At 35.9% G+C, this 24146-nt stretch overlaps 3 non-coding genes across 3 annotated transcripts; all 3 read left to right on the forward strand.

Moving 5' to 3' along the window:
- Positions 1 to 10884: 10884 nt before the first annotated feature.
- On the forward strand, positions 10885 to 10958 carry TRNAI-AAU. The gene has a single exon. It is a non-coding gene; the product is annotated as a tRNA-Ile (tRNA).
- A 400-nt stretch (positions 10959 to 11358) lies between these two features.
- On the forward strand, positions 11359 to 11432 carry TRNAI-AAU. The gene has a single exon. It is a non-coding gene; the product is annotated as a tRNA-Ile (tRNA).
- An 887-nt stretch (positions 11433 to 12319) lies between these two features.
- Positions 12320 to 12393, forward strand: TRNAI-AAU. The gene has a single exon. It is a non-coding gene; the product is annotated as a tRNA-Ile (tRNA).
- The last annotated feature ends 11753 nt before the right edge of the window (positions 12394 to 24146 follow it).

Below are 24146 nucleotides of genomic sequence, written 5' to 3' on the forward strand. Positions count from 1 at the left end.
GATTCAAACTTGTTCGTACAATGCTGAAAGTGCCTAGAAATCATTCCCCCAGTCCAATTCGTCATTGAAGAGCTTCAAGGAAAACTCAAAATTTAAATCTGAGGATACACGAGAATACATCAAGCAAGGACGATCCCAATTGAAGAAAATCTGTTTTGGGCACAAATTAGGGGTAAGTTTCAAAATCCTATCTACGGTCTTTTTTCCTTCAAATTAAGGATTCCTTGGGCTTGAGAGCAATAAGTTCCATTTTTACCAACTATGAAGCCAAGAAAGTTAACTTTTTCCATGCAAAAACTACCCTTATTAAAATTAGCATAAAGTTTCTCTTTCCTAGGCATAATCAAAACTTACCCAATATGCTTCACATGCTCATACAAAGTCTTTGAATAAATTAAAATATCATCAAAATGTACAACAACATGCTTTCCTAAATATTCTCTCAAAACGTGATTCATTAAGTGCATAAATGTACTAGGAGCATTAGTCAACCCAAAAGGCATAACAAGTCATTCATACAATCCAACCTTAGTCTTGAAAGCTCTTTTCCATTCATCTTCTATATGCCCTCTCAATTCTTTTTGGTTCTAAAATTTCTCTACCCCTTCTTCTCACTCTTCCTCTCCCACCCCTAGGACTATGTCCCGCTAAAAGAGTGACATTAGCATCTTCTTCATTTTCAACTTCTTCATTCGAGAGTACTTCTCTCCCTTGAAGATTACCTAAGGCTATTTCAATTCACTCCATCCTGTTTGTCGATGTACTAATAACTTGATTTAAACGAGTAATAGTTCTGACTTATGTTTATTACACACAAAGGTCAGCTATTTGAGAAAGTGACTAAATTATGATTAAGGTAGGCTAATACATGGTAAAACAAGTCTTATAATAGCAAGCTATTCAATGAAATCAAGATAAGTTAATTATGAATTAACAGCAAAATAAAAACAAAGAAAGAAGAGCACAAATATATTTTTGGATTGAATTGAAGATTGAAGAAAAAAGAATTTCAAAGAGAATGGTGGTGTAGATTTGAGAACAACTAACTTTTTGTCTTATAAAATACTGGAAAATTTAGAAGCTATCTTCAAGTCTAAATGATGAGGAAAAAAAAATATCAAACACAAATATTCCAGATTTAGATGAAATAAGAAGAAGGTGAATAGCAGATTATTTGATCTTGAAATAAAGATATAAATGGTAAGGACTATTTATAATGAACAAATATGATAAGGATTTCTTTTTTTATTTTTTTTTTAAATGTCTAAATATGATCTTCAAAAAGAAAATAAGAACAAGGTCAAAAGATGATGAAAAGGATGGAAATGGCAGCAAGAAATAAATGGACAGATTTGAAGAAAAGAAAAACATAAACCAATAAACAAGAGATAAAATCAATTCTAGACTAGGCCATAGATGCAGACTAGGCTCTGATACCAAATTGATTAGGCAACCCTAATCCTCAATCCAACCATCCAAGTTTAATTGAAGCAAAAACCCTTGAATGAAAGAAATTAACTAATTTGTCCAAGCTTTTGTTTTTGTATTTTTTTGTATTCTTTTTTTCTTTCGTAAGTTTTGGTCTTCTGGTTAGATATTCGCCCACTATTCTCAAGTGGCAAGTCATCTGATCTTTGAGGAGTCATATATGTCGTATAGTCATATATTGCATATTAGCCAACTCACCTATTGCAACTTGAATCATAGTAGGGAAAATGGTAAGAGCACAACTTTACCTGATTTCTTGTATGCTTAGAAGAGTTAAACTGCATGGCACCAATGGCTTAGAAGAGTTAAACTGCATGGCACCAATGGCCGGGAATAGCTTAGATAAGCTAAGTAGGGCACAACAATAATAACTCAATTTTAAAAACTCTAAAGCACAACTATAATAACTCAATTTTCAAGGCTTCAAATCATTTTTCATGGGACTGACAAAGAAAAAATTGATAAAAATTGTTATGAGATTCGAAAATAAGGACAACTACTCGTAACAAATAGAACTGACGTGACAAAGAAAAAAATTGATAATAATTTGAAGGAGATTCGAAAACTAAGGACAACAACTCGTAACACATAGAACTGACGGCTCGAGACGACCCTACTCTGTGACCTTAACTAACCATTAGTGATCCCCCAAAAAAGGAAAAGTAATATATAGTGCAACTAAATAAGTAACCTACTTGTAGGCGGTAATCGAATCCTTGATCGAGCAAGTTGCCACAGGTTTTTCTCTATGTTATAGAAAGTTCAGGTGTAGATTATATGTAACAACCCTAGTTTTCTAGGGACCTAGAGTCACTAGAATATGCATGATGCAACTACTTTATGCGAAAATATTTTTTTCATTATGTTTTTATATCTCCTAACACATAGAACTGACGGCTCGAGACGCCCCTACTCTGTGACCTTAACTAACCATTAGTGATCCCCCAAAAAAAGGAAAAGTAATATATAGTGCAACTAAATAAGTAACCTACTTATAGGCGGTAATCGAATCCTTGGTCGAGCAAGTTGCCACAGGTTTTTCTCTATGTTATAGAAAGTTCAGGTGTAGATTATATGTAACAACCCTAGTTTTCTAGGGACCTAGAGTCACTAGAATATGCATGATGCAACTACTTTATGCGAAAATATTTTTTTCATTATGTTTTTATATCTCCTAACACATAGAACTGACGGCTCGAGACGCCCCTACTCTGTGACCTTAACTAACCATTAGTGATCCCCCAAAAAAAGGAAAAGTAATATATAGTGCAACTAAATAAGTAACCTACTTATAGGCGGTAATCGAATCCTTGGTCGAGCAAGTTGCCACAGGTTTTTCTCTATGTTATAGAATGTTCAGGTGTAGATTATATGTAACGACCCTAGTTTTCTAGGGACCTAGAGTCACTAGAATATGCATGATGCAACTACTTTATGCGAAAATATTTTTTTCATTATGTTTTTGTATCAAAGGTACCCCTAAAAAAGAACTCAACATTATTATTAAAGATATTACATTAGACTATGTAACAATGTTAGGAATAATGAACCTCCATAATTATATGACATGGTCCACTTTGGTTGAAGGGTTAAATTTTTCCACATACTAAAATGGAATGATTCATTACCATTGCTTAAAAGAGAGCTTGAACCTCCCCAACCTTATCGTTAACAATCATACGCTCTAATAAACTGAACTATTCCAACAAATTATGAGTATTAGCCTAGATATTGTCTACTTTAGCTAGTTACATGTCGTCGTCAACCGCACGGCTTTAAAATGTGTCTAATTGTGAGAGATTTCCACATGCTTATAAGAAATGTTTCATCCCCTCTCCAACCGATGTGGGATTTCACAATCCACCCCCTTGTGTTCCCAGTAATCTCGTTGGCACACCACCCGATGACTAGCTCTAATACAATTTGTTACAGACCAAGCTCACCTCTATCAGATATTGTCTACTTTGGCCAATTACGTATCACCATCAGCCTCACGATTTTCAAATATGTCTACTAGGATGAGGTATCCACAACCTTAAAGAAAATGCTTGGTTCCCCTCTCTAATTGCTAGCAGATATTGTTTTTTTTTGTTTTCCTGTTACTTATCGTCGTATGTCTAAAAGTTTTAAAACGCATCTATTAGGGAGAGCTTTCCACATCCTTATAAGGAATACTTCATTCCCCTCATCGATCAATGTTAAATCTTAAAATAAATGATTAGGATGGCTGAGGGGTCTAAGGCCCCATACTTAAGTTCTGGTCCTCATGAGATGGTGTGGGTTCAAATCCCACTTTTGACAACTTTATATTAACTATTAGGTAAGTTTTCTTTTGTTCATTCTTGATTTCTTTGATACTTGTTCTTAATACACATTTCAGAGTCCATATCACAAGTTTTTAACTTAATAAATTACTTGGAGTAGGCATACAAAACACACACAAATATTAGTATTTAGAGTGATTTTAGAAACCATTACAAACATTAAAGACGATATGTAATCTTATATTCTCACTCTGTCAAATTGCTAGTTTGATCTCTCCATTTTTTATTTTTTATTAAACAAATAGTAAAGAGTTTAAAGGCATACTTGGTCAAATTGCCAAATTACTATTTTTTTTTTTTCTTTTCAGGTTATGGTCTTTTTCTAAGATATTCGCCAACTAATCTCAAGTTGCAAGTCATCTGATCTTCAGGAGATATATAGTCATATATTACATATTCGTCAACTCACCTATTGAAACTTGAATCCATAGTAGGAAAATGGTAAGAGCATAACTAAATTACCTGATTTCTGGTATGCTTAGAAGAGTTAAACTGCGAGGTACCAACCGTCGGGAATAGCTTGGATAAGCTAAATAGGGCACAACTATAATAAGTCAATTTTAAAGACTTCAAAGCACAACTATAATAACTCAATTTTCAAGACTTCAAATCATAATTCATGACACGTCCTGAAAAAGACAAAATTTCATAAAAATTGGAACGAGATTCGAAAACTAAGGACAACAACTCGTAACACATAAAACTGACGTGACAAAGAAAAAATTTAATAAAAATTTGAACGAGATTCGAAAACTAAGGACAACAACTTGTACACATAGAACTGACGGCTCGAGACGACCCTCCTCTATGACCTTATCTAACAATTAGTGATCACCCAAAAAGGAAAAGTAATATCTAGTGCAACTAAATAAGTAACCCACTTGTAGGCGGTAATCGAATCCTTGATCGAGTGAGTTGCCACGGGTTTTTCTCTAGGTTATAGAAAGTTCAGGTGTAGATTATATGTAACGACCCTAGTTTTCTAGGGACATAGAGTCACTAGAATATGCATGATGTAACTGCTTTATGCGAAAATATTTTTTACATTATGTTTTTGTATTGAAGCTACCCCTAAAAAGAACACAATATTATTATTAAGAATGCTAGATTAAGACTATGTAACAATGTTAGGAATCACGAACCTACATAATTATATGACATTGTCCACTTTGGTTGGAGAGTTAAATTTGTCGTTAAATTTTTCCATATACTAAAATGGAATGATTCATTCCCATTGCTAAAAAGAGAGATGAACCTCCGACCTTAACATTAACAATCATACACTCTAACCAACTAAACTATTCCAACAAATTATGAACATTAGCCTAGATATTATCTACTTTTGACTCATTCCATATCGTCGTCAACCTCACGGTTTTAAAACACGTCTAATAGTAAGAGATTTTCACATGCTTATAAGAAATGTTTCATCCCCTCCCCAACCGAGGTGGGAACCCCCTTGTGTTCCCAGCAACCTCGTTGGCACACCACCTAATGACTAGCTCTAATACAATTTGTTACAAACCAAGCCCACCTCTTTCAGATATTGTCTACTTTGGCTAATTACGTATCACCATCAGCCTCACGATTTTAAAATATGTCTACTAGGAAGAGATATTCACAACCTTATAGGAAATGTTTGGTTTCCCTCTCCAGTTGCTAGCAGATATTGTTTGTTTTGGCCTGTTACGTATCGTCGTAAGTTTAAAAGTTTTAAAACGCTTCTTTTAGGTCAAGGTTTCCACACCCTTATAAGGAATGCTTCATTCCTCTCTCCATCCAATGTTAGGTGTCACAATAAATAATTAGGATGGTTGAGTGTTCGAAGGCGTTAGGAGTCAAGTTTTGGTCTTTGTGAGAGTGCGTGGATTGAAATCCCACTTTAGACAACTTACTTAGAAAGGTTTTCTTTTATAAAGTTGCTATTCTTTTATTAAATTGATTCAAAATTTCTATTCAAAAGATGTTTTCACAACCTTAAGGAATGGATTCATTCATTTAGCAGAACCTCCGACTTTGTTGTTAAAGCCCACCCGCTCTAGCAAACTGAGGCATGCAATTCTCAATAAAAATTTTGGTCTTTGGTTTGAAAGATATTTCTATAAGGAACATTGAAAATTGAAAATATATGGGCTCATTTTGTAAAGCTGGCTTTCCTTTTTAGGGCATGCAATTCTCAACTTCCATTGACAGAGTGGGGAGTGGTGATTTGGAAACATCCTTCATTTCATTGATAAAGTGGGAAGTTGTGATTTGGAACCATCCTTCAAATCCACCTCTTTATACTCATTGCAAATCAAAAGACGAAGATTTAGGTTAGTAGAGAATATATATATCTCTACATACTCATGGTGGAATCCAAGTTTTTATTTTAAGTTTTGAAATTTTAAAAACAAAAAATTAAACTATTTAATTTTTACATAATATTTATTAGGTTTTTAATGGTTTTATTTTCGTATTTTAATGTTTTTATTTTCGTATACTTCTTAAAATTTATATGTATATATTTATCTTAGTTGGGGTGTATCTAACGTAAAATTTTAGATTTGCTATGGACTTAGGCGTGCATATCGTCAATCCAGGAACCCAATTCTATTGGGACTTTAAGGAGAATTTTTTTCGAACGACATTGTTTTGGTGTGACTTTGAGAGCAAATTAGGGCATGCTTCATTCGAGGTTTTCTAGTAAGAAAAGGGAACATGGCTTTCTGATCCATGGGGTAATGAAAGATGCATATGGTTGGCAGATAGTAATTAATAATCCTCTAAACAAATTTGAGTTCTTGCACGCATGGAAAAATGGTTGTTCTCAACCTTATTAAATAATGATCTAAGTTAGTGGATGAAAATGTAGCATCTTTATTGCTTTTGTGGAACAAACCTTTAAGAACCACCAAGAAAATAAAGTTGTTTTAGTTATTTACTATGGGAATAAAACCCGAAAGTAAATGAGAGTAAAACTACTTTAAATTAAATTCTAGTGGTTGATTCAAATTCACTACTCTAAATACTCTAAATTAAATTCTGGGTTCAAATTCACTGCTCTAAATACTCTAAATTAAATTCGGGTGGTTGATTCAAATAATATCAAGACAGTTACAAGTTAGATTTAAATTCTAAATCTAGGTCTAAAGGCATTACACCTTAAATGAAGCAATGATGTTACGACCGAGATCCATCGCTAGCAGATATTGTCCTCTTTGGACTTTCCGTTTCAGGCTTCCCCTCAAGGCTTTAAAATGCGTCTGCTAGGGGAAGGTTTCCACACCCTTATAAAGGGTGATTTGTTATTCTCCCCAACTAATGTGGGACATCACACATCATGACCTTATTCTCTTCTTCAAGTTCGAGTAAGGTTTGATGCGTAGTACTTTTCTATACACGAAACACACATGCGCACATGGACCCATTAAGTGAGCTCGTATACATACCTTATGGATCTGATGGCAGGCTTGCGAACACTCACGTTGCCAGAAACCACAAAGGGGAAGGAGCATGCATAATATCATAGTGTACATAATCATAACGAGAAAGTCTCTCGATGCATGTGACATGTGAAATGAATGAGATCCTATAGTTTCGAATCATGATACATAGTTATGATGCAAATCATACATCCATTTTATTTTTCATGACATAGAATTCCTATGAGACATACACACGTATATTGGACAAATCTTCTATGGTTAATATACATGGTTTATCAATGTCTCATTGGCACAACTTGAACATGTTAACATAATATGTGTGGTGTAATATGTGAAGGTTCAAACATTATATATCATTCATATCGCCGTAGATTCATAACATATATATCATTCATATCATAACATAAAATGTAATACCCTAATTTTCTTGAGCTAATTAGTGACGTCAACTCATGCCTGCACATAAATGCAGAAATTCATAATAGACATTTTTAAAATAAGGCCATGGACTTACATAATTAATTTAAAACATGAAATTCAACCATTTTAAAGGAAAATCAAGCTTCACACAAACACCTAACAAAATTGACTGAAATCTAATATGTCCTATCATGTACTAACTTAAAATTCAAAACATTCAAAACATTCAACTGCCCTATTATTGTCTATACTGACTTCCATGGCCTGCACCTTCATCAGTTCATAGGATCTTTACCTTCTCTCTCCTATTATTTGTTTTAATATAAATGTGAGATATTGTGAAGTCTTAAAATGGGAGTTGAGATTCTCCACCTTATTCACATTGGAGAATAACTTTGGTTGTTTTTTCTTTTCTCACTGTTAACTTTGTATTTATTAGAGATTGTATTAACAAGTTGAGAATGACAGACATATTCTCTCTGATTAGTGGGCAACTGATCTCCATTTTAAATTTTGTCATTGGATTCGATGAGTTGTGTCTCTTCTATAACATACTTAGAAGGCCATTTCAATATGTCATGATTCAAAGATTTTATACAAAGTTACAAGGCCATTGGTATATGTCCATATTTAACCAAGATTTGGGTGGTAAATGACCAACGTACCCCTATAAGAATTCTAAAATGTTTTCAAGATTCCAAAAGACCTCCATTGTTAAATAAACTTTTTAAGAGACCCATTTATGACCTTAAGGGTAAGTATGCAAGATCATGAGGAAATTAGAACGTGTTTGAGGTATGAACTCTAAGAAAAATGACGAAACAACCCCTTAAAACCTTTTATAAGAATCAAGGTTTGTTATGAATATCAAACGACAAGATGTGTATATGAAACTATTCTTAATTATCTCAAGTTTTACTACATACAAGAACATTTATTATGCTTATGCAATGAGAGTTTTATTAAGTCACTCAGTGTTACCAAGAAATTTGAGGAAATAACACATATATATATATATATATATATATTTTTTTTTTTTTTTGTTTTGTTGTTATGTTTATGCACAAAAGTAAGAGGAAGCTTTGAGGTTGTATGAGCAAAGTGGTCAATGATTGGATACTTTAGCAAGATTTAGAGTTTATGACTTAAAAGATAAAGTAATACACATAGACGAATCAAGTCATGATCTACTTAAAGGAAGAAACTGAAGGTTTGAATTAAGATTGAATGTTATATCTAAGTTATTCCAAAATTAATTCCAACATGAGATCTGAGCCTTGAATCTACTTGAATTTTTTTAGATTATGGCCTGGACAACTTGGTTAAGGTAGACCGAGCCAAAGACACATGAGCTACTAAGTCAGAACTTCACACTCGTTAACATTTGTTTTAGAGAGCAATAGCTCTAGTCATTGAGAGGTAAGAATGGGCCCACACGACGATATATTGAACATTAAGAGCTAATCCAGATAGTTATACATACATGTAGAAACAAGGGTTTCCTCAAGCATATGAACCAAGAAGGCAAGGTTAAAAGGTTTTCTCGGAGTTCGATATAGTTGTGTGAGTTAGAGAGATGTTGTTGGGCTCACTAATTTCCCATAGCTTAACTAATTTGAGCTTCTGAAAAATTGAAAGAAGAAAGGGTCCGAGCGTATCAAACCCAAGCCATATCAACCAAAATATTGACCAAGAGCCGTAAAAAAATGTATTCTTGGACTGACTTTAAACAGTTCAAGTGGGCTTATAAAATGAAGTGATGGACCTCTCTTTTACGGTGGGACAATACCATTAATTCTCTTAATAATATATTTTCATGATATGAGATTACAATACTACGATCTTTAAAGATAATGTCTTAAAATTGGAAAGTTTGAACTTTTATTATGCATAAAATTATGTAACATAAACTCAATTGGCTTCATTAGGAGCTATGGATCTGCAATTTGCATAAAACCTTTGGCCCATTAGCTGTCGCACTAATTAAGTGCGAAGGTGGCAGGTTTGCCACTTGGATGGGTCAATTTCATTAATTCTCAATGATATCTTTAATGATATGGGATTAAAGCACTGCAAACTTTAAAAGATAATGACCTAAAATTTTATATTGATTATGCATAAAATTATGTAACCTAAACTCGATTGACTAGTTTAGGGGCTACTGCTCTGCAATGAGCATAAAACTTGTGGCCTTTTAGCTTAGTTGGTTAGAACGTCGTGTTAATAACACAAAGGTTGGATGGGCTAATTTCATAATGACTTTAATTTAGAGAGTTTTAAGTTTTATTATGCATTAAATTATGTAACCTAAATTCGATTGGCTAGATTAGGAGCTACAGCAGGTCACTTGCATGGTCAATTTCATTAATTCTCAATAATTATATATTTAATGATACTAGATTTAAAAGATAATCACTTATAGTTTTAAGTTTATTATGCATAAAGTTATGTAAACCAAACTCGATTGACTGGATTAGGAGCTAATGATCTATAATGTACATAAAACCTATGACCTATCAGCTCAGCTGGTTAGGTTGTTGTGCTAATAACGTGAAGGGTTGTAGGTTCGATAAATACATAGGCTAAATTTTATTAATTCTTAATAATATCTTTTCATGATACGGGGTTCAACACTTCGAACTTTAAAGATAATGACTTGAAGTTTTAATTTTATTATGCATAAAATTATGTAACCTAAACTTGATTGACTAAATTAGGAGCTATTGATCTACCATGTGCATAAAACCTATGGCTTGTTAGCTTAGTTGATTAGAGTGTCATGCTAATAACGTGAAGGTCGCAGGTTCGACACTTTCATGGGCTAATTTCATTAATTTTTAATGATATTTTTTCATGATACGGTTAAAACACTACGAACTTTAAAAGATAATGACTTTTTTAAGTTTATTATGCATAAAGTTATGTAAACCAAACTCGATTGACTGGATTAGGAGCTAATGATCTATAATGTACATAAAACCTATGACCTATCAGCTCAGTTGGTTAGGTTGTTGTGCTAATAACGTGAAGGGTTGTAGGTTCGATAAATACATAGGCTAAATTTTATTAATTCTTAATAATATCTTTTCATGATACGGGGTTCAACACTTCGAACTTTAAAGATAATGACTTGAAGTTTTAATTTTATTATGCATAAAATTATGTAACCTAAACTTGATTGACTAAATTAGGAGCTATTGATCTACCATGTGCATAAAACCTATGGCTTGTTAGCTTAGTTGGTTAGAGTGTCATGCTAATAACGTGAAGGTCGCAGGTTCGACACTTTCATGGGCTAATTTCATTAATTTTTAATGATATCTTTTCATGATACGGTTAAAACACTACGAACTTTAAAAGATAATGACTTTTTTAAGTTTATTATGCATAAAGTTATGTAAACCAAACTCGATTGACTGGATTAGGAGCTAATGATCTATAATGTACATAAAACCTATGACCTATCAGCTCAGTTGGTTAGGTTGTTGTGCTAATAACGTGAAGGGTTGTAGGTTCGATAAATACATAGGCTAAATTTTATTAATTCTTAATAATATCTTTTCATGATACGGGGTTCAACACTTCGAACTTTAAAGATAATGACTTGAAGTTTTAATTTTATTAGGCATAAAATTATGTAACCTAAACTTGATTGACTAAATTAGGAGCTATTGATCTACCATGTGCATAAAACCTATGGCTTGTTAGCTTAGTTGGTTAGAGTGTCATGCTAATAACGTGAAGGTCGCAGGTTCGACACTTTCATGGGCTAATTTCATTAATTTTTAATGATATCTTTTCATGATACGGTTAAAACACTACGAACTTTAAAAGATAATGACTTTTTTAAGTTTATTATGCATAAAGTTATGTAAACCAAACTCGATTGACTGGATTAGGAGCTAATGATCTATAATGTACATAAAACCTATGACCTATCAGCTCAGTTGGTTAGGTTGTTGTGCTAATAACGTGAAGGGTTGTAGGTTCGATAAATACATAGGCTAAATTTTATTAATTCTTAATAATATCTTTTCATGATACGGGGTTCAACACTTCGAACTTTAAAGATAATGACTTGAAGTTTTAATTTTATTATGCATAAAATTATGTAACCTAAACTTGATTGACTAAATTAGGAGCTATTGATCTACCATGTGCATAAAACCTATGGCTTGTTAGCTTAGTTGGTTAGAGTGTCATGCTAATAACGTGAAGGTCGCAGGTTCGACACTTTCATGGACACTTTCATGGGCTAATTTCATTAATTTTTAATGATATCTTTTCATGATACGGTTAAAACACTACGAACTTTAAAAGATAATGACTTTTTTAAGTTTATTATGCATAAAGTTATGTAAACCAAACTCGATTGACTGGATTAGGAGCTAATGATCTATAATGTACATAAAACCTATGACCTATCAGCTCAGTTGGTTAGGTTGTTGTGCTAATAACGTGAAGGGTTGTAGGTTCGACAAATACATAGGCTAAATTTTATTAATTCTTAATAATATCTTTTCATGATACGGGGTTACAACACTACGAACTTTAAAGATAATGACTTGAAGTTTTAATTTTATTATGCATAAAATTATGTAACCTAAACTCGATTGACTAAATTAGGAGCTATTGATCTACAATGTGCATAAAACTTATGGCCTATTAGCTTAGTTGGTTAGAGCGTCGTGCTAATAATGCAAAGGTCGCAGGTTCGACACCTGCATGCGCCAATTTCATTAATTTTTAATGATATCTTTTCATGATACGAGTTAAAACACTTCGAACTTTAAAAGACAACAGACTTTTTAAAATTTATTATGCATGAAGTTATGTAAACGAAACTCGATTGACTGGATTAGGAGCTAACGATCTGTAATGTACATAAAACCTATGACCTATTAGCTCAGATGGTTAGAGGTTCGAGGAACAAGGAGGTAAATGAACTGACTTTGAAGGCAAGATTAAGTGTAGTCAGGAGAGAAATTTAACTTGCGGGAGGGAAAGCGCATTAGACAGCTTGAGGGACTCGTGTTCACGATTGGGTGGAAGAACGCGTCAAGCGCATTGTAAAGTGATGCGGCTCCACTCGATATGCGTGACACGCGGTAGCTCTTCCGACCCACGCCCACATCTAACCCAGTTTGACTCAAAGGATGTTCGACCCGATCTGCATGGTGCCATGCTTCAATGTAAAGAATTTCACTTCCCAGCGCTCACCTCCAGTTTTGTACCCACGATTCATCAGCAGAAATTACCTTCCCATTCTCTAACCTTTCAATCTCCACTTCTAAAAGCTTTCTTCTTTTTCAATGTCTACTTTCTCCTTCAAAAGGCATCTCGTTCGACGATTTCAACGTCTGCAACTGAGACTTCTCCACAGATTTATCCACGACAGATTTTGGTTGTTGCTCTAAATCTCTGTTCTCCTTCTGATGATCTGGAAGTTTCTTTGGCTCGTTCGCCGATCGCGTGTTCAATCCAGATTCCTTCTTCGATTTTCTCGTCTCCGATATCGCGATTTTGCCAAATCCGCTGCATATCCCCTCATTTCCAACGGATTCCACCACCTCATAACTACCACCATCGTATTTTTCTGCATTGTGTTCTTTCGCTTTCCGATCTTCATTTTGAGACATCAAGAGAAGACCTTCATTTGTTGCGTCATCCAAGGCTAGGTTGATTGTTTCTTCCACCTTTTTATCGACTCAAGAATCTTTTGCAAAATGCCCCTCTGCCACAATTGTAACATTTGTCGAAGTTAAAATCATTCGCAGAGTGACCATATTTGTGACATTTGTAGCACTGAATGTTGGAGTAAATTGATCGGCCACCTCTTCCTCGACTGCATGCTCTTCCACGCCAATTTTCTTGGCTCGACTATCCCATCTTCTTAAAGTATCCTTCATGACTGTTGCCTTGATCACCATGACAATTTTTACTACTTTCACGGCCACAATCTCTACCTTCAAAATTTTGAGAGTAGAGTACCTTTTCATCTTTGATTGATGCCTTGGTTTGAAGTGCTTGATCGAGTCTTTGCTACTTCTTCTTCTTATGTTGTTCGTGTGCCTCGAGAGAACCGGCTAGCTCATCGACTATGAACGTCGCTAGGTCATTTGACTCTAATATCGCGCGTACAACATTCTCAAAGTTGTTGGTTAATGACCTTAAAATCTTCTCCAAAACCCGCGGCTCGGCTAACATTTCTCCATTTCGGTTGAGTTGGTTTACCACAGTCTGTAAATGCATGATGTAGTCAGATACATTTTCTGACTCCTTCATCTTCGTGTTCTCCAACTTGCCACGAAGAGTTTGGAGACGCACTTGCTTGACTCGGTCGATTCCTTTGAACGTTTTTACTAAAGTGTCCCACGATTCTTTTGAAGTAGTTGCACTGGCAAACTTCTCAAAGCCCGACTCGTCAACGACTCAGAACAACATGTACAGTGCCCCCTTATCCTTTGATCGCACCTCTTTTGGTTCTTCTAACCCTTCTTCGACCACCTCCCATGCATCTTGAGAACCGAGAAGAGCTTTCATATGAATGCTCCAATTCTCAAATTTTGTCTTCGATAGTCGCGGTAGCAGCATTTGACCTGTCACATTCGCCATTGGCTTGATACCAATTTGTTAAAGAAAACTCACAAATTTGTGAAATAAATCTCACACGAACTAATGATAGAAGGAGATAAAGAACACTCTGTTTATTTGAAAATACTTCTTCTATTGCTTCTCTGTATCTTTTTTTTTTCTCTCTCTACGCTTTACCATTTTACAATAGAAATAACAAATGTATAAGGTCTTCTAAAACTAAATACAGACATCAGGATGCCATTGTTTCCCGACCCATAAAAAGTCATTGTTCCTTTAAAGATTCTTGGCCTTTCATCTTCAACACTCTGGGCCTTTTCCTCTAAGACTGACTCTTGGATTCAAAACCCACTAAAATTCTCCATGGGGAATTCGATCCCTGCCACTTCCTTGCGATGAATCCCTTACCCTGGTCCCCACACAAATAAATAGAGGATTTCGTTGAAACGGAGAATGAAATAGATGGTGGGGATGATGACAGGGAATGGACATCGCTACTTGTTGTCCCTGCACATGTCGTGTTTTATGATTGTATGACATATACAATGTTATGTATATGCTATGATATACGATATGTTGCATGAAAGTTACACTACGATATCATATACACTATTGTAGGATTATGTTATGTCATAGAACAATGTTATGGTTTGCTGTTATTTGGTGCATGATCCTTCATGTATCATTTCATGTAAACTATGTTAATACGTACACTCTATGACAATGAGACATTAGAAAATTATGTATTGTTAATTATTAAAAATATGAAATGAATCAAGTATTTATCTCTCATAGAAACACTATGCTAGGAATAGATTGGAGGTATGACTAGCGCAATGAGTATATGTCATGCTTTAATGTTATGGGACCTCATGCATTTTGTATACCATGTGCATCGAGATACTTCTATATTATGTTTAGTACACTCTATGCCTATGTATTGTCAATCATGAACAATATGACAAGAATCAAGTATGTTTGTCTCATAGGAACGTTATGTCGTGTTTTAATGTTAGGGATCTCATGCATTTTATATGGGAGGTGCATCGGGATACTTCCCCATTATGATCAGTACAGATACATACCTTACAATATTTATGTTCTTTATGATATTATGCGGGTCTTTTGCCTTCATGGTATTTGGTAGTGTAAGTGTGCTCAAGCTAGACGAGGTAGACCTTTAGAATACTCTTATACAAACCCACTTGGTGGTTAATGTACACATTCATGGGTCGTGTGTAAGGAAGTACAACATATTCAACTCTGCTCGGATTGAAAAGCAAAGCCCAAGCCCAAGCCCACGTCATAATATATTTATGAAAGGATAGGTCCCATTATATTACATGTGATTCATATTCCGACGCTAACAGTGGGATTACTTACTGAGTATTTATTAAAGTACTCAAACCACATGCTATTCTTATTTTAAAGTAAAGGTAAGATACCCATTTATGGATGACAATATTGCGTTGAAGGTCAAGGAACCAAAGTTAGGGTAGTTGCATTCATATTATTTTTAATGATCCTTAGATTAGATGAGGGCATTGTTTTATTTTTATTTAAACTAATGTTATCCATTTTCCACTATGTTGTTCATAACAATATTGTTTTAATGAGTTCATTATGAACATTGAAGTCCATAGCACCGTTTATGAAATGTTGTAAATGAATTCTTTCATGCATAGTAGTATTGTCATGTATGCTGTGACGATAGTGTTTAATAGAAAAATAGAGTAGTTGGTTATAAGAACCATGAATAAAAAGGGGATAAAAATCTGTGCCCTCTGATCGGTGTAGATAGTTTTTACTGATTATCTAGAAAGTTAAATCTCAAAATCATAGTGATTCTCAAGCTCTTAATGTCGGTTTAAGCTTCCCCTATAAAGTTGAAAGTTTAGGCAATAGTTTGGAACAAGAATCGAGCTCCCAATAATAGGCAATAAGCATTTAGATTTTGGGTATCGTACTCTCAGATTTCTTCCAAATTCGGGAGCAATTCTACACCATTTTTGTAACGGATCAGATAAAAAAAAAAAATGGAAGTTCGCCGAAGTTTTCGTTCGCACACGACCCACAAAGGGCGGCTGATGTCTGGGCCACCACCGAAACCAAACCCAACCTTCAGCCACCTCGAAGATACCTGTAGACAAGAAAAAAATTGAAAAACTAGAAAGACGTCAAAACCTCCGTTTTACACAACGAAAGTAATCCCAGATACTTTTACACACACTAGGGGTAGATTTAGACCAATCCTACACGTTGTACACCGCCTAAAGTTCCAAGAAATTTACTTTAAGATCGTTTCCTTTTCGTTTGTTTCGAGAAATATATCGATCAATTCCGATTCTTTCTTTTTCTATTGATTCTTTTCCGATTGAGATGTATGGATCCATGGGCTTATGGTTTATACATTCGTTTTAGTCTCGACTCTAGAATTAATTTTTTTCGCTATCTTTTTTCGCGAACCGTCTAAAGTTCCAACTAAAAAGGCGAAATGATTTCTCATTATCTCAATTGAAGTACTGAGCCTCATAATAATCCCACAGACTTTTACACACACCAGAGGTAGATTTAGACGAATCCTACACGTTGTACACCGTCGGGCAAGGGAGACAGAGTGTCGGATTTCCAAACCCTCTCAGATCTAGGAGTATTAGGCCTTTACGAACCTAACACATACCAAAAACAAAATTAAGGGGAGAAGGAGATTCGGAAACGGAGAAAAAAGGAGAGAAAAAGGACGTCAAAACGACGTTACCGAGGTGAGAGAGAGGTCGCCAGAAAATCGGTGAGTAACTGGGCGAAGGAGATGAAGTCTGACCCGAAGGCCGGACTCCCGCGACCCGAACCGAGCCCAATCCACTTCTGTCTAAACCGCGGCTGACGACACTTTCGCGGCCCAGTCGCCTTAGTACAAACCAGAAAGCCCAGTTATGGCCTAACCCACCAGCCACAACTCAAGAGCAAAAGCCCAACAGCCCACCTACACGTTTTCCTTCAGCCTAGGCCAGCCCATCACTCGTGATCAACCCGAAAACCCACGCCTCGTCCTGAGACTGCTGTACACGCGTTGTCCTCTGGTTATGCCAAGTGGCACGTATACAGCACGACACCCCTCGGCTCCGGTGACTAATTGGCTCGGCGGTGGCTTCTCAGCTCTAGCGGCTTATTCGGCTCGAGAAACTTATTTCCGACCCATTTCTCACCGTTCCGACCCTTCTGGAGACTTATTTCGACCCCGTTTGAGGTAAAATAGATCATTTTAAGGTTGTATTTCACAAATTCAAGTTGGAAATTAATTATATTTGTGAAATACTAAGTGTCGAATGATCCAATAGGAACCAACCACCAATAGAAGCGTAGGATGTTTACGAGGAGCTAGGAGCTTACGTTTATATTTTAGGGAGTACTTCGGCTAAGGCCTACCAGGTAAGTGGCTCACCCGTCGTAGGTTACGCGTTATTTGTTATATGTTGGCACATGCCCATGGATTCGCACATGTCATTAAATTGTATGCTAGACTAATGTGCTTAAGTACGTAATCTTGTGAACGTGAATGTATGTTGTTTAGTCTGATGTGATATGTAGTGCTTATGACATTTATGATGTTCTTGAATGATTATGGCATGATTGTATGAAATATTTGAATGTAAATAGCATGTAATGTATGACATGAAATACGGTAAATTGCTCGAAATATAACTCCGATAGGATTACGTATGTTACATAGACTTAAAATGAGAAAATGACATGTTAAGCATGAAATAGGACAGTTATATTTGTTAATGACAAAGGTAGAAGTAATGGGGACCTCATGCATTATGTGTTCTCATGCATCTGGGGGATATACCCCTATCCCATCACGAGGGTACGAACGCGTACATTCAATGGCAGGACAACAATCGTTATGCCTTGCATAGCGCTGCCGTGATGGTTACTAGTTCTAACGGGTATCCGGCCTAAGAAGCTCCTAGAGTTTGCTCACCAGACAAGGAAAGTGGCCCAGCAGTGTGCAAACTAGCTGGTGAGCCCATACTCGCTCGTATGAGCTGTGTGTAGAGTATATGGTACACGTCCAAATTTACCCATTAGAATAGCACCGTAGGGAAAACGAAATAAGTATTCTAGAAATACTCAAGCCTTGTGCTACTTTACTTTTCAGATAAAGGCAAGGCACCCATGTGAGATCGACGGCGGCATCGTACACTCCCGGACCATGGCACATGCATAGGGTAGTTGTTTTCCATTTGTGTAGTATAGGTTAGTATAGGCTGAATTCGGTTTGCATCATTAGTATAGGTTAGAATAGGTTGAATTGTAATCGCATAATAAACCATAGGGTAGTATAAGATAATTGTTTCAGTGTTCTAATCGTTTTTCACAAGGTAATAAAGACGTGTAGTCGCATTTATGATAAGGGCCCCTTTAATGTAAATTCTGCATTTCAAGATATAGTAATAACCTTCGATTAAATAGGTAAAATTTAGGTCGTTACAGTTAGTCGCATTTCTGATAAGGGCCCATTTAATGTAAATTCCGCATTTCAAGATATATTGATGACCTAAGATTAAATAGGTAAAATTTAGGGTCGTTACGATTTCTCTTCAAACTTGTTCTTACAATGCTGAAAGTGCCTAGAAATCGTTCCCCCAATCCAATTCGCCATTGAAGAGCATAAAGGAAAAATTAAAATTTCAATCCGAGGATACACGAGAATACGTCAAGAAAGGACGATCCCAATCGCACCTCCAAGAAATGTTTCCATAGAAGACAACGAAGAGAAATAACCTCTAGAACAAGCCCAATTTAAGAAAATTCGTTTTGGGCTCAAATTAGGGGTAAGTTTCAAATTCCTATCTACGGTCTCTTATCCTTCAAATTAAGGATTCCTTCAACTCCAGAGCAAGAAGTTACTTCTACTCCATTCTTGCCAACTGTGAAGCCAAGAAAGTTAACTTTTTCCAAGCAAAACTACACTTATTAAAATTAGCATAAAGTTTCTGTTTCTTAAGCATAATCAAAACTTACTTCACATGCTCATACAAAGTCTTTGAATAAATTAAAATATAATCAAAATGTACAACAACATGCTTTTCTAAATATTCTCTTAAAACGTGATTCATTAAGCGCATAAATGTACTAGGAGCATTAGTTAACACAGAAGGCATAACAAGTCATTCATACAATCCAACCTTAGTTTTGAAAGCTCTTTTCCATTCATCTCCTATATGCCTTCTAATTTAATGATGTCCAGATTTCAAATCAATCTTTGTAAATAGATATGAACCATGCAATTCATCAATCATATGGTCTAGCTTGGGAATAGGATGTCGATACTTTACAGTGATTTTGTTGATGGCTCAAGAATCCACGCACATGTGCCACGTTCCATCTTTCTTTGGCATCAATAAGACTGGTACAGAACATGGACTCAAACTCTCTCGTATATAGCCCTTCTCTATGAGCTCCCCAACTTGCCTCTGAATTTCTTTAGTCTCAGTTGGGTTTGCTCTATAAGCTAGCCTATTAGGAATGACTGCCTCCGGAATAAAATCTATTTTATGTTCAAGATCTCTAATGGGAGGTAGTCCTTTAGGTACTTCATCTTGGAACAAATTCTCAAATTCTTGTAAAAGAGATTGAAATTTATCCTTTCAATATGACCTCCTTGTATTCCTCCACTTCCTTTTTACCTTTGGATGTCTCATCTTTGTTCTTTTTTTTCAATCTCATACTTACCTCTAACCTTGAAATTTATCCTTTCAATATTTGCATTTTTTTTCCAAGGGTTGTAAGTAATAGACTTAGAAATAGCATACCTCCTGGAGTTCTCCTTCTCCCAAGCTAGTTGCCCTTCGATTTTGACAGCAAGGTGTATCAATTCTTGCATATCAAAGTACGCTTACCTATCTACTTGGTGAGCAAGTTTTTAGTTCATCCCACCGAGGAATCTAGCCATTGAATCCTCTTCGTCTTTATCAATGCATGCTCTATTCATAAGGGCCTCTATTTCTGTGTAATATTCTTCATTACTTTTGGATCCCTGTAGCAGAATCTAGAGTTTTTGCTTGGGTACTCGAGAATAATGCTTCGGATTGTAAATATTTCTCATTAATGTCTTCAATTCCTCCCACATTTCAATTGGTTTTTCATAGTTTTTGTTGGACTCTTTCTCTCCCACCCTAGGACTATGTCCCATTAAAAGAGTGACATTATCATCTTCTTCATTTTCAACTCCTTCATTCAAGAGTATTTCCCTTCCTTGATGATTACCTAAGGCTATTTCAATTCACTCCATCCGGTTTGTCGATGTACTAACAACTTGATTTAAATAAGTAATAGTTCTGACTTGTGCTTCTCTCCACCTAGCTTCATTGATCTCCCCTCCATTTCCTTCGTCTCGATTCATGATTGTACAAAAAATAGTTAAATATGCTTAGGATCTCACATACACAACTCACTAATTTTATACTAAGGGACACTCATGTTTATTACACACAAAGGTAGGCTATTTGTGAAAGTGACTAAATTATGATCAAGGTAGGGTAATACATGGATAAAGCAATTAATAACAAGCTATTCAATGAAATCAAGATAAATTAATTATGAAATAACAACAAAATAACAACAAAAAAATAAACAAAGAAAGAAGGGCACAAATATATTTTTTTTTTGGATGGAATTGCACATTGAAAAAAAAGAATTCCAGAGAGAATGGTGGTGAAGATTTGAGAACAACCTAACTTTCCTTTTTTATAAAATCGAGAAAATTTAGAATTTATCTTCAAGTCTAAATGATGAGAAAAAAAAAATCAAACACAAATGTTCTAGATTAGATTTAGATGGAATAAGAAAGAATGTGAATTGAAGTGTATTTGATCTTTATAAATGATCTAAAATAAATGGTAATGACCATGTATAATGAACAAATATGATAAGAATTTCTTTTTTTTTTCCTTTTTTTTCAGGGTCTAAATATGATGCTCAAAAAGAAAATGAGAACAAGGTCAAAATATGACGAACAAGATGGAAATGGCCGCAAGAAAATAAATGGACAGATTTAAAGAAAGGGAAAACAATAGCATAACGAATAAACTAGAGATAAAACCAATTCTAGAGTAGGTCACATAGATGCAACCTAAACTCTGACACCAATTTGACTAGGCAACCCTAATTCTCAACCCAACTATTCAAGCTTTGGTTGAAGCAAAAACCCTTAAATCTAAGAAATTAACAAATTCGTCCCAACTTTTGTTTTTTTTTTTTTCGTCTTCTTGTTAGATATTCGCCAACTATTCTCGAGTAGCAAGTCATCTGATCTTTCAGGAGTCATATATGTCATATAGTCATATATTGCATATTCGTCAACTCACCTATTGCAACTTGAATCGATAGTAGAGGAAATGGTAAGAGCATAACTAAATTACCTGATTTCTGGTATGCTTAAAAGAGTTAAACTGCGTGGCACCAATGGCGGGGAATAGCTTAGATAAGCGAAATAGGGCACAACTTTAATAACTCAATTTTAAAAACTTCAAAGCACAACTATAATAACTCAATTTTCAGTACTTCAAATCATTTTTCATGACACGTACTGACAAAGAAAATTTGATAAAAATTGGAACAAGATTCGAAAACTAAGGACAACAACTCGTAACACATAGAACTGACATGACAAATAAAAAATTTGATAAAAGCTGGAACGAGATTCGAAAACTAAGGATAACAACTCGTAACACGTAGAACTGACGATTCGAGATGACCCTCCTCTATGACCTTAACTAACCATTAGTGATCCCTGAAAAAGGAAAAGTAATATATAATGCAACTAAATAAGTAACCTACTTATAGGCGGTAATCAAATCCTTGATCGAGCGAGTTGCCACGGTTTTTCTTTAGGTTATAGAAAGTTCAGGTGTAGATTATATGTAACGACCCTAGTTTTCTAGCGGCCTAGAGTCACTAGAATATGCATGATGTAACTTCTTTATGCGAAAATATTTTTTACATTATGTTTTTGTATCGAGGGTACCCCTAAGAAGAACTCAACATTATTATTAAGGATGCTAGATTAAGACTATGTAACAATGTTAGGAATCACGAACCTCCGTAATTATATGACATTGTCCACTTTGGTTGAAGGGTTAAATTTTTCCTTGCGCGGTACGCTTGGTGGAGAGAGACGCCAGCATCTCTAGGGGCACAGATCGTAATATGGTGGCGAACGACAACTCGACGCCCATCATCATGGCGTTAACCTCTTTGTGGTAGTGATGGAGATGCTGGCACACGACGGCGGCATGGAGGAGTGAGTGAGCCTGCTCGAGATGGACCCCACGATGTGTGTATTTTCGTGCTTTGCATTTTCTTCTACTCGAACCTAAGACCTGCTCTAACCACTTGAGCTATTCTACTTGACTGTTGATAAGATCGGCTCTTCTGTAATGATATACCACCGATCGCTTCAACTTGGCTCTAATACCACTGGTTGACTCTGGCAAAACATCGACGAAAAAACGGCCGAAGAAAGTTCATTCGAAGAAATAATAGCGGAAAGTAAAAAGAGAGATGGAGAGAATTTGCTGAAGGCTAGATGTTTTATTTCTCATCAGTTGAATTTTTAAATAGCAAACATAATTACAAAAATAGGAAGGGTGGGCTAAATCTTCGCCCAAAGTTAGCCAAAAATGGCCAAATTTACACTCTTCCATGAGCGTAAATTCAGAACATTGAAAAGTGAAAACAACTTAACTATAAATTTAAGGAGGACCATAGCTTTTATTTCATAGTAGCAACCTCCAACAAGTGGGCTAGGGTACAATACTGGCACACCCGTGCCATCCGGTACTGTCTTTCATAAACCCATTTCAAAGAAAGTCGCCCGAGACACTCGTCTTGGCATGCTCGCCCACACTGTTACACACGTATGTGCCACAGGGTAGCTCACTTAGGCCACAGGGCCCAAGGGTGGTGGAGAGCTAACACCATGGTACCCCTATAGTACATTTTGAGCCATTTTCATTCTACCAGGTGTAGACATGATTTTGGTGAGTTGTCATACGGTATCATGTATTGTCCGTCCGATGTTCGATTGACACCAAACTTGGCGAACATTCATATTTCATATAGACGGACTTAACTCCCAAACAGCATGCCCAAATTCCTTCAAAAACCCCGCCTTTGAGGTTAAGGCCCGGGGCCCTACCCAGCCCTTCAACAAGCCTATCTTGTCCTTCATGTATATTCTGATGTCCCTGTCTTGCTTATGTTTCAACTTGTCTTCAATGCCCACTTTGCGTGGTGGTGTGTTGGATGATGCATCGTCCTCCTCGATCACATCATGGCACCCTCCTATATTGGCCTACATATGGCCGGATGGGCATCTCTTGAGGGACGCCACTTTGCTTGTCATGGCGTGAGGGTCACAACCTACTCTCTTCATAGTATGGTTGTGACATTCTCCCCCACTTAACTTAGTCATCGTCCTCGATGACTCACTCGGGTCACAATCATATTGCAGATTGTGACACAGGGCATCCCACTTAGAAGAAGAAATCATGGGCCTAAAAAAGCATCGATTGGTGTGAGGTCATAGGTTACTTTGGACATGATTAGAGTTTTTGTGTCTGAGGACCTTGGTCCTTTATCCTTGAGTGGTACCTTGCATTCTTCTTACTTTGGTAGTTGTAAAGATTGTGTGGTATTGTTCTTTGTTCTCAGTCTTGTAAGGTTCTAAGGTTCGTAATTCCTGTAGGCATAAGTTGTAACTTGCATTGAACCATATGAACCCATCTTAGCATGAGTTGTTCTAGAAGGTCATAGATTTCTAGGGAGTTCTTTAGAGGGTTCTAGAAGAGTCTTGATTCTTGTGGTGTTTCCTTTAGGTGTTTCT

This window comes from Cucurbita moschata, unplaced genomic scaffold (assembly GCF_002738365.1).
Source record: "Cucurbita moschata cultivar Rifu unplaced genomic scaffold, Cmos_1.0 Cmo_Scf00046, whole genome shotgun sequence".
Classification (NCBI taxonomy): Eukaryota; Viridiplantae; Streptophyta; class Magnoliopsida; order Cucurbitales; family Cucurbitaceae; genus Cucurbita; species Cucurbita moschata.